At 44.2% G+C, this 19,195-nt stretch overlaps 1 long non-coding RNA gene across 1 annotated transcript; it reads right to left on the bottom strand.

The window, feature by feature from the left end:
- Positions 1 to 10,962: 10,962 nt before the first annotated feature.
- On the bottom strand, positions 10,963 to 16,329 carry LOC134156644 (uncharacterized). The gene is made up of 4 exons (XR_009962003.1): positions 15,854 to 16,329; positions 13,822 to 13,936; positions 12,868 to 13,013; positions 10,963 to 11,187 (listed from the first exon to the last, which is right to left on the bottom strand). It is a non-coding gene; the product is annotated as an uncharacterized LOC134156644 (long non-coding RNA).
- Between the last annotated feature and the right edge of the window lie 2,866 nt (positions 16,330 to 19,195).

Here is a 19,195-nt window from a genome sequence, read left to right as displayed (position 1 = left end):
CCTGTGGCAAGTAGGTGTCAGAGCAATAGATTACACTTCTGTAGTTAATACGCATTTGTGGTCTACACATTTCCCTTAAAAAAAAAAAAAAAAGCCAAGCTGACAAAAGTAATGATAAAATCTATTTTGTACTAGAACTGAAGTAAATGCTGATGCCATTGCAGGCCGAAAAGCACAAAACTCATGAGTTATTGCCTAAGTGATGGGAGATATTTTGTGTCTTTCTATCCTGCACACAGAGGTTTGCAACTATGGCTACAAGAAATATATATGCACAGGATGAATCTCGTCAAGCTAGTACTTGTTCCACCTTAAAGATTTATTAGAGGAGTTAATAAACATGCTTGTTGGGGTAATTAACCCCTTGTAAATCACAAATCCTGCCTTTATAGGTTTTTGTTTGTGCTGCTGTCATTAAGAGCCATTCAGTGCTTCCAAACTGGAGGCAGGCCTGACATTAAACCTCAGCAAATTAATTGGGAAGATGCACAAAACAGGGGACATGGGGTTCTGGCAGTGGAATCCCATCAGCAAGGCAGACCCCTTGTCAGTGGTTTGCTTCCTTCAGAGCCCAGAGAAAGGAACGGCAGCAGGGATAAAACCCATCAAATCCTACAATTGTTGGGCAGCCTCAGCTCGATAACTACTGTAATCTAAAGAGAAAAGATTTACTTCCAGCCTCTCCACTCCCGGGCTCTGAAGCCTGCTTCCCTTGCCTGGTGAGCAAGGGTTTGGCCAGCCTACGCTACCATGCCATGTGTGGCCTGTGTGTGAGGTGCAAGGTATGGTCATTACCCTGTGCTGCAGTCTGGCAAGGAGATAACTGGGTTGCAGCTCCTCAGTCTCTGGATGGTCCCTTCCACAGCCTACTGAAATCTGCAGAAATCTTTCTGCTGATATCAATGGGCACTGGATGAGATTTAATGCTCCCAAACCTGATGTCAGAACAGATGTATGGTGGCAATGTGTGTTCAACCCTCAGGAATCGCCCTTTATCTTCTCCATCTGTTTGTAGGGCCCATCCTGCCTTGTTTTTTCTAGAACTTAACACCATTAGCAATGGCAGTCTATGTCTAAACGAAATGCCTTCTCTCCTGCAACAAAGTTCTCATATTAATTAGCAGCAGTGTGATGCCTTTGAAGAAGATCTGAATTTGATGCTATAATGCTGACTGAGTGGATACACTGATAACTTGCTAGACCTCTTGCTGACATCTGCTATAGACAGCATGCAAATGATTAAGGTTAAATAATAGCAACAAGGAACGAGATAGTTTCTACCCGCATATTTCTGGTCACTTTGGTAGGGAGTGGTCCATCAAAGATACCTTTCAGTTCAGGACACTTCTTACTAGAGGAAGTTCAATCAGTGAATAATCTGCAGCCACTCAGGAGCATGCTGGATAATCAAAAGTACAAGAACTTCATAGGCCAGTGCTGCTTGTGAGACAAGTACCCTTTCCTCTCATGTTATGAACCCATCTTGGCTCCTGGCTACATCGAAGAGAAAATGATCACCCAACAAAGACAGCACAACACAGCAGAATTGAAAACACATTTAGCAATTTGCATACCTTGCATGCCATAGAACACCCCCAAATCCTGGTGGAAATGTGCATGATGTGCCAGACATCTTGAACCCAGGAACTCCCCTCCCCATAATCCCTCGGGACTGAAAAGTTTCTGATTGTACTCCAGCTTCCCCATAAAAGCTTCATTGTTACTGCAGCCCAGCCTTTACCAGGAGTCATGGCATTGGGCCACAGCCTCCAGGGACACTCTCAAGCTGCACAAAACAAGTTTTTCCAAACAGTTTAAGTATTTCCCAGCCCAGACTCTCACATTCTAGTTGTTTGTGCAGGGACAGTAACCCACCAAGCCCTGCCTAAAATACTGGTTGTTTAAACTCCACAGAGACTTTTTTTTTACTGACATTCCTTACTGCTGTAACCTCTTGACCATTTAAAACTACTATTAACAGGCAGACTCCATAGGCCTAATGTCAAGGGGTCATCCCTGTTGCAAAGAAGCAGCAATCAGACAATAGATATATAATTGCTGCTTCCTCTGGACCACTACTTCAGCTAGCAATTTCTTAGTTTATCTGGAGTTTGCAACGGTCCATGAGATACATGCAGCATCGACTGAACAGCTCTGAGCTGCAATAACACTTTGTGATGGAAACAGGAATATTTTGCTCAAGGGGAGTTCACTTGGTTCAGTGGCACTGGAGGAGCTGTATCTTCTGGACGGGCCATGGTCACCCTGCAGGCAGCAGGACCAGGGTGCCAGCTCTGTGCTCAGCTCCTTTGTTTGGTGCCCAGAGCACCACAGCTGCAGCGACAGTGCTTCCATGGCCAAATTATGAAGAGGATGAGTCCAAGCTCCTGCACAGAGATTTCACCCTCTTCAAATCAGGCAGCACCACAGTGGGAAGAGGGCAATGCAAAGTTGCATATTGTACTTAAATTTCTACCCTGGGAGTTAGGGGACATCCCAGTCATTGTGTCCAGAGCACAGACAAAGCTGGGTGCAGGGATTTGGTGGCAGCAGATAGAAGCTGGGAATGACAAATGTCACTGGGACTCTACAACTGCCATGAGAGTCTCTGAAAGGGTTTGTCTTACCATGGCCAAAAGCTTCATGATTGTGGCTCAGGCTCTGCTAGCCCTCTTCAACATGCTCTACACAAACACTGATCCACCATGACCTCCCTGCTTGCAGCAAAGATCTGGCAGCCTGCACTACACTGCCTTTGGGGATTTGCAGAGATTGCTGCAGAGGCAGCAGGAGAAGCAGCCTGCCCACCCGTCCTGGACAGCCCCAAGGAGGGCCACTGAGCTGCATCTTCTTTCCCTGCAGGAAAGCAGCTCCACAGCCCCACTTGAACTGGAGCAGACCCCTCAGTATCTTACACCTTTCCTTCCATTCTAGTCCTAATCAAGCTCATCATGGCACTCATTTGCTAAATTAGTAATAATGAATGAAATCGTAATTAGAAAAAACCCTGACAAATTCAAGGCTTCTGTTGACAATGGACTTTCTCTCAGCACTTTGGAGGTACTGGCATCTCTGCCCTGTGCTGAGAAGGTCGAAGCTATTCAAAGTCACAAGCACAGGTCCCAGGGACTCTCCAGCCACACTGCCCCAGCCTCCCTAAGAGTCTCATGGGGGAAAAATAACACTGGTTTGAGTCACCACTTAGCACCATGGAGTGTTTGGTGTTTTTTAATATGGGGCCCTTCAGAAGGCGGCTTTTAGATGGATTGCTCTGCACAGATGATAGAACAAACAGAATTGGAGCTAAAGAGGAATTTCTGGAGTGCTCAGCACCAGCCCTGGCCTCTGCCATGATCCAGGCAGGCCCTTAATGAGCCGCGGCAGGCTGGTGAGTGCCAAGTAGGTACAGCCCTTTTACAGGTGTCTACACACTGTTATTTGAGGAAATAAAAGGCTTTAAAATGTGTTCATGAATTCAGTCAGGGGTGTGCATGTTTAAACAACCTTAGCCCGTCCAGCCTTTATCTCCCTGGACCTTGAGGGACTCTGGGCAGGGATGCAGGCACAGCAACCAGCCAGCTGCCTTCCCTGCATGCTCCCAAGCTGTTCACTTTGTGGCAGTGTCCTCTCCAACCAGGCAGCTGCAGAAAGCAACCATGCAACACAGCGTCATCTAATACCTTGGTAAGGCCCTTTGGCTCAGTTTGTTCTAATTTACTAACACACGCACCATAATTACAGGGCTTGTGTTTAGGCATATCTCGAGAGTTCCTCATACATGTAATAGAAGATGATAATTCATCCAGAGCCCATCAGGGAAGACCAGCCCTAAACTATCCAGACCCAGGCACAGAATCCTTCGTACAGATGGGAAGACACCAAAAACCTTTGGGAACCTGGTGCTGATCAAAACTGATGTCTGGCAAGATTCTGCTTTTGCACCTTGCCCTTTCCTCTTTGCAGCCTCACAGGTTGCTGCTGACAAGGCAGTAGAGATGCTGGGAAGGTCTCTCATGAGGATGCCCAGTGCCACTCCAGTTGTCAGCATGGCCCCTCTTCCTTGCCTTGCTCTGGCTAGGGACACTCTGGCAAGCTTGAAGGTGCCAAACTGGAAAGGACAGGCTCAGCAAGCCATGCTGGAGAGGATTCCTGTGCTACTGTCCCCAGTCTGCTAATGGGGTGCACAACATGAACGAGGCTTGGCTGTTTACACAGGGCCCCTTGCCAGTTTAGCTGCACTGCTTAGAGGTGTGCTGCCTTTCTCTTTCCTGACCATTGTAGCGATGGACGCAAACATTTAAATGGAGGCCAAGCCCAAAGTGTGGGAGTTGATCCTTTGCCTTCTGTGTGCCTAATGGCAACATCTTCTGTTGTCTAATAAGCTCTATCTCGCATCTCTCATTGCACAGATAGAGCCTCGTAAAAGCTTACTGGATCTTGTCTAAGTCCTTGGCCAGGTACTGTGCAGCCCTGCAGAGAGGGAAGCTTGTCCTGGCTGTGCCCCCAGCAGGGGCTGAGGTTTTGCTCTTCTTTCATGACATATGCTGAAGTTCTGCACTGAAACACTGAAACCACCCTTGTTCCAGACACAGCAACACTTACTGCTTGAGCACTGAGCAGGGCTGTTCTACATGCTTTGAGATGGCAGCAAACCAGCAAAGAACAGCGGACACAATTAGCTGATGGAAAATAAGTTCATGTTATCTTTTATTTTCTAGCAACCTGTCTCACATTAATGCAAATGTTTTACCAGGATTCCACTGAGCCTGCTCCCCAAATGGACCTACACCTGCTGAGCAGCGCTGTAGAGCTGCAGCACGCAGCTAGGCTCTAGCAGGCTCCGAAGGTAAGAGAGGTCCTGTGCAGGCTCTGCTTTCTGGGGGCTTGCTTTGAACTGCAATGGTTTCCCTTTGTGATAGAGTGAATTCCTGGCTATAGTGTGGGGGACCAACATGATGATAACAGCTCTGCAGTGGTTACATGCAGTCTTTGTGGGAATGGGAAAGTAGCAGTGTTACCACGAAGACTGGTGCCTCTTTCCTGATGCTTTTGTGGAGTTTCTGACAATTGCTGAAGACATTTCATCTATAAATTTCTCAAGAGAAGTTTTTCCTTCCCAGATGACTGAAACATTTTGAGCTTTTTACACTAGATTATTGGCTCTGTCTGAAGATGAAGCCATGCAGCTGCCTGGACTGTAGTGTTTCCTTGAGTGGATAGACGTGGCTGTCAAACGCGTGCCCTGTCGAGGCCTATCTCCATGGACCCATTGAAAGATCACAGCCGCAGCTCAGAGTTGGCAGGAGCCCTTCCACTGAAATACTGCAATTACAATTGCTCTCACTAAAGCTACTCTTGGCCTTCTATCTGACCTTCTTTGATCTTTTCCACAACCTCTGGGAGGTCTTCAGTGCATTCAGTTCTTTATATTCAAGCAATCAATCCCACATGAAACCACTCAAGTTTGAACATAGTTTGGTGACCATAATATTGTTCAGACATTCTACCAAGTTTTCAACAAGAAAGGGTGGCTCCTTCATGGCACTTTCTAGTGGGGAGCACACTGACTGCAGTTCAGAAATATCCCAAGGAAGAAAACATATTCCAGAGTTACACTCCAAGCCCAAATGTCCCACTTGCAGACAACATGCTGGCTTCTTGTACATACAATAGGGACCCAAATGCTGCTGCTCCTCCTCACTGCTCCTCCTCGTTGGGCACAGCACACAGGGCAAGAATCTCACTAGACCTGTGTGACGAGGTTTGTCATCCAATAACCTCATCAGATGCCACTGTCATTGCCAGTGACACACACCAAATATGTTTTGCTTATCAGACACAAAGAGGCAGCAGCACCCATAAAGTCCTTTAGTTCTATCCATTTTTTCCAGGCCCCTAAGGGTGGGAGGGCAGCCAGTAAAGATGGGTATTTTCCTTTGCACTGAACACAGTGAAATCCTCATTGCTTCTCTCTTTCTTGCTGCTGTACTGAAGCATTCATCATACTGATGCAGTATGGCCGATGTTTATCTTATTATCTAAAGCTCGTCTTCATGTTGTCTTCAGTTATAAATACATCCTCCATCTGTTCATGGTGTCAAATAGCTCATACGTTGACATGGATGAAAAGTAAGGCAAGATAACCTTGAAACAGTACAAGTCTTCCAGAATTCAGCAGAGGCATTGAAAGCACATCACCACTGTCCCTTTGAGCTCTGGGATACAGGCTGTTGACATTGTTATTTGTTAAAGTGTCCTGGAGTCTGCTCACCATGGGCTTTGCCATATTAGTGACAGAGAAGGAGCACATTTCCTTGTGTGGGTCATTTCTGTTCAATAGAAGTAGCCAGTGTCGATGCTGATGGCTGGTTTAATTGCTTACTCCCCTGCCAGGGAGATGATTTCTTGTGTAGGGGGGGTTGGTGGCAGCAAGAGCAACTTGACGCCAGTTCTCTCACACCTTGAGAGGTTTCATCAGAAAGAATGGTCTTTTCTTCCTGCTCACACCTTACCAGAGAAAAAGAGACATCTGTGTGGACCTCTAGGTTTTGCCATGGCACAAACATGTAATAGGAAGCCCATGAGCTTCAGCATTATAGAGCATGGCTCTGGTGCTAGACTATTTGTAGAGTTTTTGCATGACAGCAAAACGTCTGGATAACACAGTAGTAGAAACTCTAATAAACTTCAGATGGAATATTATTTAATGGAGTAGCTTTCCTTCAAAAATGTCATTCTGTCACAATCAAAAAGCTTTGTGAAACTATTATTTTTACCAAGGTACTAAGGTTTGGGTTTTTATGAGGAAAAAATGAGAGCAATTTTTTGGAACAAAACAATCAGATTTTTGATTTTGTATAGTATATGCATTTTTAATAGTTGTAATGATCTAAATAAGCCAAAACTATTTATTTTTTTGTGGAATTTTCCTTTGTGGAGAATTTCAACATTTTGAGGTTTTGTTCTGAATTGGAAGGAAAACAAATTTCAAAATCTCAAAATCGTCTGTGAAACACAATTTCCATTCCCTGGCCAGCTTCAGTTTCAGGCTAGAACATGTGTAATAGCTCCCCTGCAGGGAAGCCCTTTAGGAAAAATGCCTCTGAATGAATTTATTAGTGCAAACATATAGTTTTGAAGATTTTAGAGGTCTATTTGCCCAAGCAGACACCTCACTTCTGAAAGCTCCTCTAAGTCACAAGAAGCCTCTAGAAGTTCCCAAAAGACTTATTTCTGAAGGGCACTGCTAACTTTGTACAGTTGATGGGGCTTTCAGTTATAGTTGTCACTTATTTGCCACAGAATTGGTAGCATAACTATTTTCTTGTCCAACTTCAGCTGGATTGCTTTTAATAGTTTAAACTGGAGATTATAAAATGTATACTACATTTTCAAAGGTAGGTGTTGTGTGTTCAGATTAAAATATTAATAGAACTGAGTTTATATTCTAGAATATTTAGGTGGATTTAAATATTTACAGCCTTAGCAAATAATTCCACCTCAAAAACACCTTACAAATAAGATGACTTTCACTTTCAGGTGTAAAGGACAAATTAATTATTAGGGACACTGATGAAGACCTGCTGTAAGTGCAGTTTTCAAGTGAGTTACTTTGGATTTACAGTGACGTAAATGAGATCATAGGCCAATCTGTTCACAGTTGCTTTATACATCACAGGGGTATGAAGAAGCCTAATGCTGAGATGAATTAACATAAAAATAGATTGTAAGTTAATCACACACTATTAAAAAAACCAGCCCTGCATACCATGGTTTTGGGTGGGCTTTTTTTCTGGCTTTTTCTAATGGTGTTTTACTGGAGGGGAGTTGGTAGGCACTGTGCTGATGTACTATGGAGAATGTCTCCTCTCCTCCAGAAAGCAAAGGCTTTGTGTCAAGGTGAAAGCTGAACTAAACACACATTCTGAAGTCAAAGTTTGTTTATAACTCCTGACTCTGCTGGGTCAGTTATGCAGCAGTTTCACTAAACAAACAAGTAAAAAGCCGGTCAATGTCCAAATACTGGCGTGCTGCTTATTTAAGCTGCTTCAACAGTTGTTGGAGGAGTAAGGCTGCAAGTGAAACAAACTGCCCCTGCAGTAAATACGAGTACTTGAAACACAGTGGATCAAACTCATGCCCAGGTATGACTCTGAGATGTCCTTGTCTTTCATTAAGATACCCTTGACCAGCTATATCAGCATAACACAGGAAGTTATTGGAAGCATATTTGGCACTTGACTCATTTGTTGCAGAATCAGCGACATAAATCTTTCAATCCACTGTCTTGAGTTGCTGTATTGTAAGGTGTGTGTTCAATCATCGTAACAGGAATAACTTTCTGAAAGACTGGAGAAGGGAAAACAAACCACAATTGCATAGTAAATCCATCAAGGAATGACACAGAGGAGCTCAGCCAGTTGAATCAGTGCTGCATGTATCCATTTCCCATTCAGCAGGTTATTTTCTGGAATGATTACCCCATTGAGTTGGCTGTTTACCTTGTATATACCAACCACTACTAGACTGCCTATGCATCTCATAGTCCTTAATGTAGTTATACAAACCCTGTAAAAGCTACAGACGTGCCGTTGTCCCCCATTTTATACAGGCAACCGAGGCCTAAATTTAGGAAGCTGCTAAAACAGAGGCAGCAAAACTCCAGCTCCATGTCCAGCTGTGCCTTCCCCTTTGTATTCTCTTCTTGAAAGACTGAATCCTTGTCTGGGTCTGGAGAAGAGTATTTCCATCCACGAGTCTTTCAGTCTGCATATGCCTTACTGAACATACAAATATAAAAATGAGCAATTAGTCGTCTGAGGCCTACCAACATGTACCTATCAGTTCATAAATTTATCAGCTCGTATGATGTAACCACAGCCTTTTGATTTAACATCCCATCTTTCCTTCTATGTTAGAATGCATGGGAAAAATATGCTCATCTGATTATAGTTACCTAATTTAATGTGAAAAAATCCCTATATAAATTTACTCCCTCCTTGCCTCTTGCTGTCCAAGAAACATGTTAAGACTGCATCCTGCTCAGAAGCTGACTTTGCAAAGGCACTGCCAAGGCACCCAGTCACACCAGTGCCACATAGCCACACCAACACCACAGGTCAGCTCAATGGCAGCTCCTTCCCTCTTGAAAGGGGGGCTGTTACTGTTGGAAGTGGAGAGGAAAGGTCTATCAGGGAATCACCTCCCTGCTGGGAAGGGTCCCTTGGTACTTCTCATTGTGCTTGACAGTAATTAACTTGTTTGATAGCAGCAAGTACATCAGCTGGAGTGTTGGTTATTTTCCTCAGTATAAGATTTCAGTACAGATACTTTATAGTCATTCAGAATTTTTTTACTCACATACTAAGGCTCTTTTCTTTCCAGGATGCCTCTGTTCCTGTGTTTGGAAAAGTACCCTTTTGCTGTGGTTGCTCTCTTACATTTTTGCTCTCTGTTAGTATTTCTGAAGAAGACTGTCAGAAGCACCCTGTGTTGGTTTTGTAAAACAGGGTTTACATATGCTCTTGTCAAAGAGCAAACCAGGGTTGTCTGGCTTTGAACACTCCAAAATGAAACAAAAATAAAGATTTGCAAAGTTAAAACACCCCTGCTCGCGCAGATTTATTCTAAGGGAAATGGGCAAAGAATTGGTCCCAGGAAGATTGCAATACAGGAATCCCTGGATTCCTAGACAAAACCTGTCTAAATGAGTTTGTGGTCAACACTTGAAACAAGCAATTGGCCCTCCCATCAGCTCTTACAACAGCCCGATTATGGCAGAGCTCCATGTGGCTGGCACAGAGAGCTCCTCTGTGGCTTCTGCTGGCAGCATGACGTGTGAAGGTGCGGTAATACATTAACTTTGCACAGCAATATGGAAACCACTGTTTCTTTTGATTCTACCTGGAATGCTGTTTTTTTTCTACTCAGCATGTAAACATGTGAGCAAACAGGGAGAATGGTTTAAAAAGCAGCAAGCATGATTAAAATGCTTAAAGGAGGGGAAGATGCTGTTCAGGTAGGCAGAAGTGAGAGGGAGGCAACTCAGAGGGACAAGGGATTTGTGCAGGGAGCCAAAGAAATATTTGTCTGGAAGCCATAAGAGAAAATAAAGAAAAGTATGCTTTATAATAAATATCAAGAGGATCTTTTATCACTAAGATCTAGCAGGCTGGGAAATATTTTCTTCAGGGAAGATCTGGACTTTAAAGTCTAGCAGAGATTTTCTAATAGCAAAAGAATAAACACATGCATAGAGTAATTAAAATAGTATTAGATTCCCAGGCAGAGTGTATAAATGAAATAGGAATAGCACTTTTAGAGCAGCAAGTATTATACAGCACTGAAAACCTATTGAGACAAACCTGTCCCATGGTCAGCCACCTACAGTCTCTGATCAGTGACCGTGTCAGCAAGAAGTAATGGGAGAAATTAAATAAGTCAGTACAAAACCAATAAGGAGGTTGAGGAAACACAGAATCTTTGACACAAAATCAATATGTTGATCACTTTTAGTTGTCCAGCTCCTTTTACAATGTGGAAATAGCTGGTGTGCAGTGCCATAATGCAAGAAAAGCTTACTGCATGCTTTCTTGCACCTTTCTAAACAGATGATCACAATTACAAATTCTACTTTGCAATTAACGATTCTATTTTATTACTAGTAGTAGCAGCAGCAGCAGCAGCAATGGTTGGTGTTACAACAGCCTTGCCAGTCACAAATTGTATGCCCTGGCCTGCTGCACATCGCACTCTACAGGCACACAGTAACAGATAGAAGAGTTTAAAACCTTGATCTTATTTGTAAAATTTTGATTTGATTTAAAATTTGCTGTCTTCCAACAAAGATTTGTTTGTGTGCTTTCTTTACCACTGTGAGGAACGTGACTACTCACAATGTGGAAAGCAAAGCATGTGCAGGACGAGAATCAGAAACAAGCAAGAGAGGGGAGATGGAGAATATTAGCATCCCTGAAGACTTTATTTACTTTTGCCTCTTTGTAATGTGAAGCTTTATTTACTGCCAAGCCCCTCCACACTCAGAAAACATGGGTGAAGGCCCTGAGAATATTTTGATTGCCTTAAAACTTCTGAGATTTAAAAATGGCTGCACAGTTTGGCTTCTGTTGCTTGGCATCTGTTTTCTGAGCCTTGCAGTGCATTTGGATGACATTGTCAGGCTTTCCCCTGCAAATTGAAGAATTAGAAATTTACTGTTAAAATAAAAAGAAAAGTGATAGAGTCATGTGACTGTGTGCCTCCAGGAGCAGAGGCTTGAAGAAAAAGCCCACCCTAGACTCACAATAAAATCAGGAGAATTAAAAACACCAGACTTAAGGATCTCATCCAAGCTTTCTGCTGTGCATATGGAAACCCAGGGTGTTGTCAGGACTAGTTAGCTAATGTCATAAAGCACTCAGAAGAGCAACGTTAGTTATTATTTAGGAGGAAACCAAAGTGTAAAGTGTTTCACATATAAATCTGCCCTTTAGAAGAGGAACATTAAAAGTGCAAGATTGAGCTCTGGATTACTGAAGGGTAATAAAGAGGTTTTAAACACAGCCATAACTCATTCTGCATGAAAATGACTCAGCAGTGCCTTGACCAAGCTAGAAACAGGACTTCTGGAAGCGATTAGGAGTGGACTGTGTCCCATCATGCCTTCCCTCACTAATCTGCTTGGGATGGTGGATGCACAGAGCAGGCCAGTGGAAAGAGCTAGCCTCAGAGCTGAGCAGAGAGACAGCGGCTCTGCACCTCTGCAATCAGCCTGTTTTTGACTCAGGAGCAGAGTGCAGCACAGTGGCTCTGTTGGCATTTACAGTTAATGCCTTGCAAAAACATGGTGGGGCCATCCTTATGCCTGTCTAGCAGTGATTTCAAGGGTTTCAGACTAGCTGTATCCTGGCTGTATGGACTGAACAATCCCACTGGCAGTCAGAGCCCATCTGTTGCAGTTCTGGAGCATCTCTGCCCATTTGCTTTCAGGCAGAGTGATCCAGTTTGCACAACTGCCACCAGGCTGCAGTGCAAGCAGAAATGAAGGAGTGGACATGATGGTGAATTTGCCTTCAAATGGGACTCCTGAGCTGAACCAACCCACTGTCACAGGTCCATCCACACCTCTGCTTGGTGAACACCAGGAATGTCAGCTCCAAGAGCAGAATATTTTAGCAGAAGGCTCAATTTGAGTCTTTCAACATTGTCCACTTTTGGGTTCATAAAAACATGGCTGATGGGGGTGAGGACTTTGTGACAGCAAACACAAGCCTGCTGACAAAAGCTTTGCTTTTCCATTGCACCTTTTGTAGACTCTTCAGATTTGCCAGCTAAGAGTCACTGCATTCAGTTTTTGGGACCAGATCTGTGAGAAGCAGAGCTCTGCTCAGTTTGGTGGCAGTAGAATAATTCACACATGTTGAAGCATTCATTTCCTGGCTTTAGCTGCTGTAAAGCTGGACCTGTCTTACACGCTACATAAGTGCTTGGAACCCGCTGGTCCATTCCCCTTTCAGATGCAACGTGAAGAGGGTGCTGTAACTTTGTTAGGAGAGAACTTAAAACAAACAAACCGCCCCTAACTGCAGTTCATGTGTATGGTTATGATTTTAAATTGCAAACAGGAGGCTACTTGGCTTTGCATGGCAAGCATTGTTTGGCAGTAGATGGTCTCCTCTGATCTCCCTGAGCCTTGGATTGTTGCTGTGAGATTGTGTCACAACTAGTCATTAATTATTTCATCAAAAGCTTATTTTTCTCATTTCCTCATCATTATTTCCACCTAGTTTCTTATAAATTGAATCCAGTTATTGGCAAGGCTGTTTCTCCCCTAAGTGGGATTTGGGCTTTGTGGAGAAAAACATTTACCTTAGAAAAAATGTACTGTTGACACACATAGCTGAAGTGCATATGTATACATACACTGAGCAAGAAATGACTGTATGTGTGTAAACATTGCTCTGATCCTCTTTGTCCTCCAATTTATTGCGGAAGCAGATTCCCTTTCTTCCTACCTGTTAGTAAAGAGAAATGTTGTCGTTCTTACCATGTGAATGAATAAACAAAGAAAAGCAGAGAAAGGAAAAAGAAGGTGAGTGCATCTATCAGGAGATTATAACAATATCTTCACCTTCTTGCGAGATACTCATTTTTTAAAGTGCCACAGTATTCTTGGAAAAATGGATACCCCTCCTGGTAATGACAGCTCTGATAGACAAAAAAGGACAGCACTACTCATGGGAGATGATGACAACCTCAAGAGAGTTGGGAATATCAAGAAGTGAGGGAGTAGTGAGGCAGCCAAAAGGTCCAGAAAGGAGGCTAAGGCAGCTGTCCTGTCACCCACTGATGAGACAGAGACACCAACCCCTACACCCCCTCAGGGGACAAATGCAGCTTCCCAAGCACATTGTGAGCAACAGCCCCAAGCATGGAAGCTGGTGGGCCACAGTAGGCCGGAGGTGAGAGGAATGCCCCAGGAGAGGCTCCTCAGGCAGCCCCAGCAACTCAACAGCCTGGCCGCTAAACCAAAACAGCGACAGGAAGCTGTTGTAGGAAAGCTGCTGCTGCCACCCTTCCATAGCCTGGAGCTGGAGCTGCCCTGCCGCGGGAATTTGCAGCAGTTTGCTGTACCTACATAAGAGTCACCCTGGGGAAGAGCCCAGCTGTTTTTGGGAAACACAGAGTCATCCCTCCCAATATGTTCAGCATGTCGTGCTCAAAGCGGTGAGGAATGTCAGCAAGATCACTTCTGTGCCTGACTCAGCAATGACCGGTGATAAGCGCGGTTTGTCCCGCAGCTTGTGCTAAAGAGAGCAAGACCACAAGGGCTCCAAGTCTTTCACAACACGAGCACAAGAACAGAGGAGCAGTGACACTGGGCCAGGCCAAAGGTCTTTCTAGCTCCTGTCTCCAACAGTGGGCAAAAGCAAAATGCCTGGGGAAAAGTATGAGTGCAGGGTGAGCACATACAATATTTCCCCTGAGTGCTCTCCCAGCCGCCAGCCATCTCCAGATTAGAAATTTCTGGAGCCAAGTATGTTTTTATGTACTTAGAGCCCTGCAAGAAGCCCTGGGTTGTATCCTTCAACAGTCCTTGTGCTTCCCCTAATCCTTGTGCTCTCTCAAGACTTATTCTTTCTGATCTCTTATTTATATGCCCTCCAGATACTCTTCACCCTCTTCATGCTGGATCTATGACTCTCCAAGGCATTCATCTGAATTTTCCACCCTGAATTTTCCTCCTTTCTTCAAATTTCACCACAGCTGATGAAGAAGATGCCAAAAGCTCAAGGTCACCTACTGGGACTGTCCATCACTTGAAAGTTAACTCTTCCATGCTACAGACTCTCAAAACCTTTTGGTTCCAGGATACACGTAGTGTCTCAAGTTTCCTCACCATCACCAGTTCTTTTTGACCCTCATTTTTGCAGTTCTCTGTTCAGGGCTGGTACCCCTCTCTGAGGTTCATCCGTATTCCCCAAAAACCTCTGTGGATTATTTGAATTTCCCCAACATTATTATTATTAGTAGTAGTATTAATTTTGGCTTATTTGTAGCTGAACTGTTGATGAAAAGTGGTGGAGCAATTTTCTGATGCTGTCACCTTATGTAACCAAGGTTAGGCTTCAAAGTGTGTAACACTCCTGAGTGAGGTGGATTAAATGTACATTGATCTCTGCAAAGGGCGAAAAAGACAAAAGCTGCAGTCTTTTTCCAGAAATCCCCATGCAATCCTTCTTTTTGGCTCCTGAGAAAGACCCATTAAACTGTCTGCAAGCCCTTATTGGCAAAGACCCTGTTCTGAGGGTACATGACATGTAGTGGCCCAGTCTTACTAATTCAGAACTGACAGTGAGAAGATGAGTTCCCAAGGTCTGCCCCACGTGGCTCATTCCCAGAAGAAGCAAGTCATTCTCAGTGCTAGGACAGTTGGGGAGGAGCCTGTATAAGAGATCACAGCTGTCCCTTTTGGGAAGGCGGTGTCCATACTTCATCCTGGAGTTCCCCAGTGATGAATCACCTCTCCAAGAAAGCTGTTCCCATCAGCGCAGCAGGTTCAAAGAACAGCTCTTGCACCCATGGCAATGTCAAGCCTCTGCTCTCTATGCTTTCTGTTGGATTGTCATCAACTTTGACATGCAGAGCCCACTGCTGCTCTGCCTGGGGAAAAAATACCAAGTTTCCTTAGTAGGGCTACAAGCTTTGGAACAGCACTTTCCATCTCCTGGTGAAGATGGACTAATCCGGTGAATCAAAGGAAGGCTGTTATTCCTCTCACCCCTCATTCCCAGTGGAAAGGGAGGAGGTCAGGGAAGGTGATACGATTTTTCTTACTTTCTTCACCAGTAATCAGAGTGAAGGATTGAGTCTCATGAGCTCTGGCCAATTTTTTCCCCATCCACATGCTCCAGGGATACTCATTATAAAAAGTTAATTTTTTGTCTGGCTTCTGAAGTTGAAGTCTATTGTTCATAGGCTGATAAACTCTGGGCAGAATCCTTGTAAGCACCTCCATATTCCCCTGTGCTGCTACTGAGGTGTAAAGACCACTTCCACATATCTGCAGGGAGCATGTTTAACGCCCGTCACTCTCTGGCTTCTCACAGCCAGTAGGTGCGTATCATTTCAAGTGATGTTCTTGTGAGCTCCTGAGTGGTGTCCTGCCATAAGATACCTTAATTTAGAAAAGCAAATAGTGAGGCAAGCTTCATCTTGCTGCACACACAAAGAAAAGACAGCATGTAGAAAAATGCGTAGCTTAACCCTTGGATACTCATCACAAGGACTCAGCACAGGAGCCCTCACAGCACTTCTGGAGTATGAAACTTCTGCCAAGCCAGGAATTGCTCACCTCTGCAAATGGCACTGGGAGAATCCGTTTGTATTCTAACCCTGCAGTATATCATGACTTCAAAACCATCCCGAGCAGATGATCAGCTGCAAACTGGTCCGGGGCTGGAGTGAGCTCTTCCACTAGAAGGAGCACGCAAAGCATAGAGGAAAGATATTATCAACATAAACAGAGTTTTATTTTGGCTTTGCCAGTTCTTGCCCATTTGTGTCTGGTGTGAAGTCATTGTCCTGCAACTAACAGCAGGCACACTCGTGCATGACATTATCAAAGCAGAAGATGTTGTCGCGCTCCACTGGAATTAGAAATATTGCCAGGAAGGGGAATGAATATTTTTAAATATGGTGTTGCTACATCCCTGTGCCTCTGCAGAGCAGGAAAATGTTTTAAGGATTCTTACTTAACCTCTGTATCACCATATAAACAAAAAAAGATTATTTCACAGCTAAAATTTATCTGTGTAAAATGTTGGAATAAAAAAGGATACTTAAAACCCAGCTAATGCAAATATGTAAATCAGCCACTGGCTGGAAATGTTTCACTCAGTTCTGGCACCCTAGCACAAGGGAGACATGGAGTTCCCGGAGTAAGTCCATTGAAGGGCTTCTACAATGATTAAGGGTCTGCAGCATCTCTCTTGTGAGTAAAGGCTGAGGGAGCTGGGCCTGTTCAGCTTGGAGAAGAGAAGGCTTGGGGGGATCTGAACAATATGTATCTGAAAGGAGGGTGTCGAGAGGTTGAGGTCAGACCCTTCCTGGCGGTGCCAGGAGATAGGATGAGAGGCAACAGCCACAAACTAAAACACGGGAAGCTCAACCTGAACACAAAGAAGAACTTCTTTACTGTGAGGGTGACTTGAGTATTGGAGTCTCCTTCCCCAGAGATATGCAAGAGCCAGCTGGACGCAGCCCTGATCAATGTGCTGTAGGTGACATTGCCTAAGCAGGGAGGTTGGACTAGATGAACTCCAGTGGTTTCCTCCAGCCTCAACCATTCTGTGATTCTGTGAAAAATGTTATTACAGCATTCCCCTCCACCCACACTTTCATTCTACCTATTCCTTTAAATCATTCATGGTTTTAAAATTATATTCAATATTTTTAGTAGTCATTATAGAGACTGTGAGTTCCTAGGGGCAAGAACCAGCTTTTTCCCCCAACATCTAATACAACAAGGTTTGCTAATAGCCAAGACATCTGTTCCCATATAAATATTAATGCTATACCTCAGCATGGCCCCTCTGATAGTTGTCAGGGCTGTAATTCACAACACACATCTCACCAAGAGATTTCCATGCACAGCACTCCAGAGCCCTAACAAGCTTTGAGCAGATAAGAGAACAGCCTGGCAAGCTGGCGGTGACAGCAAAAATGGACATTCTTTCAGCAAACCCAGAGATTTATACAATGTCTTCTAGAACAGCAATACATTATGGAAACACTACAGATCTGCATAATTGCACTCTACATGATGCCATCTACTCCACACAGCCCACTGTGCTGGAATATGTGCACTGATCACCTAAGGTACATTGGGCTCCATTTAAAACACATTAGCACTAATCATTGCATCTTCTCACACTTCCTATGCAAGGAAAAACACCAGGAGGAATGCATTGCTCTGCCCTCCCCCATGCACATGCAGAGACTATACAGCAGCATCATGTCCCACTCTCAGCAGACCTGAGGCTCAGCATGACGTAGGTTATCTCCTTCTGGAGGTACCATCACTATACTATACATAGCACATGGATTTAATTTTCAACAATCTGGCTGGTTTAATGGTAATTATTCTCTTTAAGAGTTTATAGTGAAACATTCATATCCCTAGACCAGCCTAGCTCGAAGGAGCTGTTGTTAGTGTCAATGCCATCAGCCTGCCTCAGAAGTCCCTTTTCTCCGTTGCTCACCCTCCTGCTGTTTCCATAAAATGTAGTTTGGACACTTTTGAGCTCCAGCTCGGAGCTGGGAAGAATGTGACAGCAGTGTAAAAGCTTCTGCCACATTTCAGTCCCAAACCTCAACCATAGCAGGTATATGAGCTGCAGGAGCCCATGGGTGGCTCACACCCACAGCATGCACCAACCTGTGCGGCTGAGCCATAGTCATCTCTGCAGCTTCCTTTGGTGCTGGCACCACTCACTGAACTGAGCTCTGAGTTTTTCACATAAAAGAGCAGCTGGGTCTCTCCTTCTCTTTTGCATTTGTTTCTTGTGGACTTTAACAGCAGCTGCATATGTGATGCTGGGGAGTGTGAAAGAGATATAAAGTAGTAAAAAGTCAGAGTTCTGCTAGGAAAGGCACACAGAGACCAGAAAGCTAAAGGGACCTCACAGTGCCAGTGGCAGTTCTGAGATAACTAATTTGAAAGCAAAAGGGGAATAGTATATTTTAAGTGAGGCAGAATTACACAATTAGGAGGGGCTGAGATATTACCCAGTTGACAGAGTCAGCAATAGAAAAGAGCCATGCATCAAGAGAGGAACTGGACACATTTTTGGAAATGGAGCAAACTGAGGCATAAAGCCACTAGCCAAGGTTAAATGAGCTGGAAAAGAAAGTGATTTATATGTCCTGGTCAGACAAGGGTAGGTCTTGCTGGGCTTTCAGGGCAGGCTTTCCCTGTTTCTTCATGTTCCTACGTTGCTTGTGTGTTCAGTTGATATTGATGAGATTAAATATAATAGCTTTGGAAGTGTGAAGCCATCACTGCTTTGAAACTCTCAGTCAATGGGACAAATCCAGATTGCATTCCCTGAAGCCAATAGAGAAAGGCTGGACTGAAACCAGTTTGGCAAAAATCAGTATTCAGCCTTTGATAACACAACACTGTTTAGCTTAAGCAAAGGTAGCACATTGGATCTCTTGAGAATACATTGCTCATATCAGAGAAAGGGTATTCTTTATTTCCCTATCATTGAATACTTTTCTGATGCAATATTCAGTGGCAACCAATGTACACATGGGCTGAAATGCAAGCTGAGGGAGGCTTTACAGCTCCCATTGGTTCAGCGTCTCGGAAAAGTCAGTGCTATGCATATGCACAATCTCAACAGAGAAATGAGGATGAAGCATCCTGGAGAGGAGACCAGCTCTTCCCTGGCTCACATATGAACACGTCCATTCAAGCACGTGTATCACATCCACCATTACCACCTACTACATGGAAACTGAAATCCTTGAACCAAGGGGAGGGAAGAGGCGTTATGGGGGGTGTCTTCCCTCTAGACTTGGTAATGCGAATGAAAAGTTACGTCAGGCTTTCTCAGAAACTAATCTGTGGTTTTCAGGCCAACATGGGCTGTTGCCAATGACAATTTGATTTCTGCATCAGCAGATCAGG

The sequence above is a fragment of the Pezoporus occidentalis genome, unplaced genomic scaffold (genome assembly GCF_034315485.1).
Source record: "Pezoporus occidentalis ecotype Australia unplaced genomic scaffold, CSIRO_AGI_Poc_V1 ctg89, whole genome shotgun sequence".
NCBI classification, from domain to species: Eukaryota; Metazoa; Chordata; class Aves; order Psittaciformes; family Psittacidae; genus Pezoporus; species Pezoporus occidentalis.
This window is presented reverse-complemented; position numbering and strand designations above follow the sequence as displayed.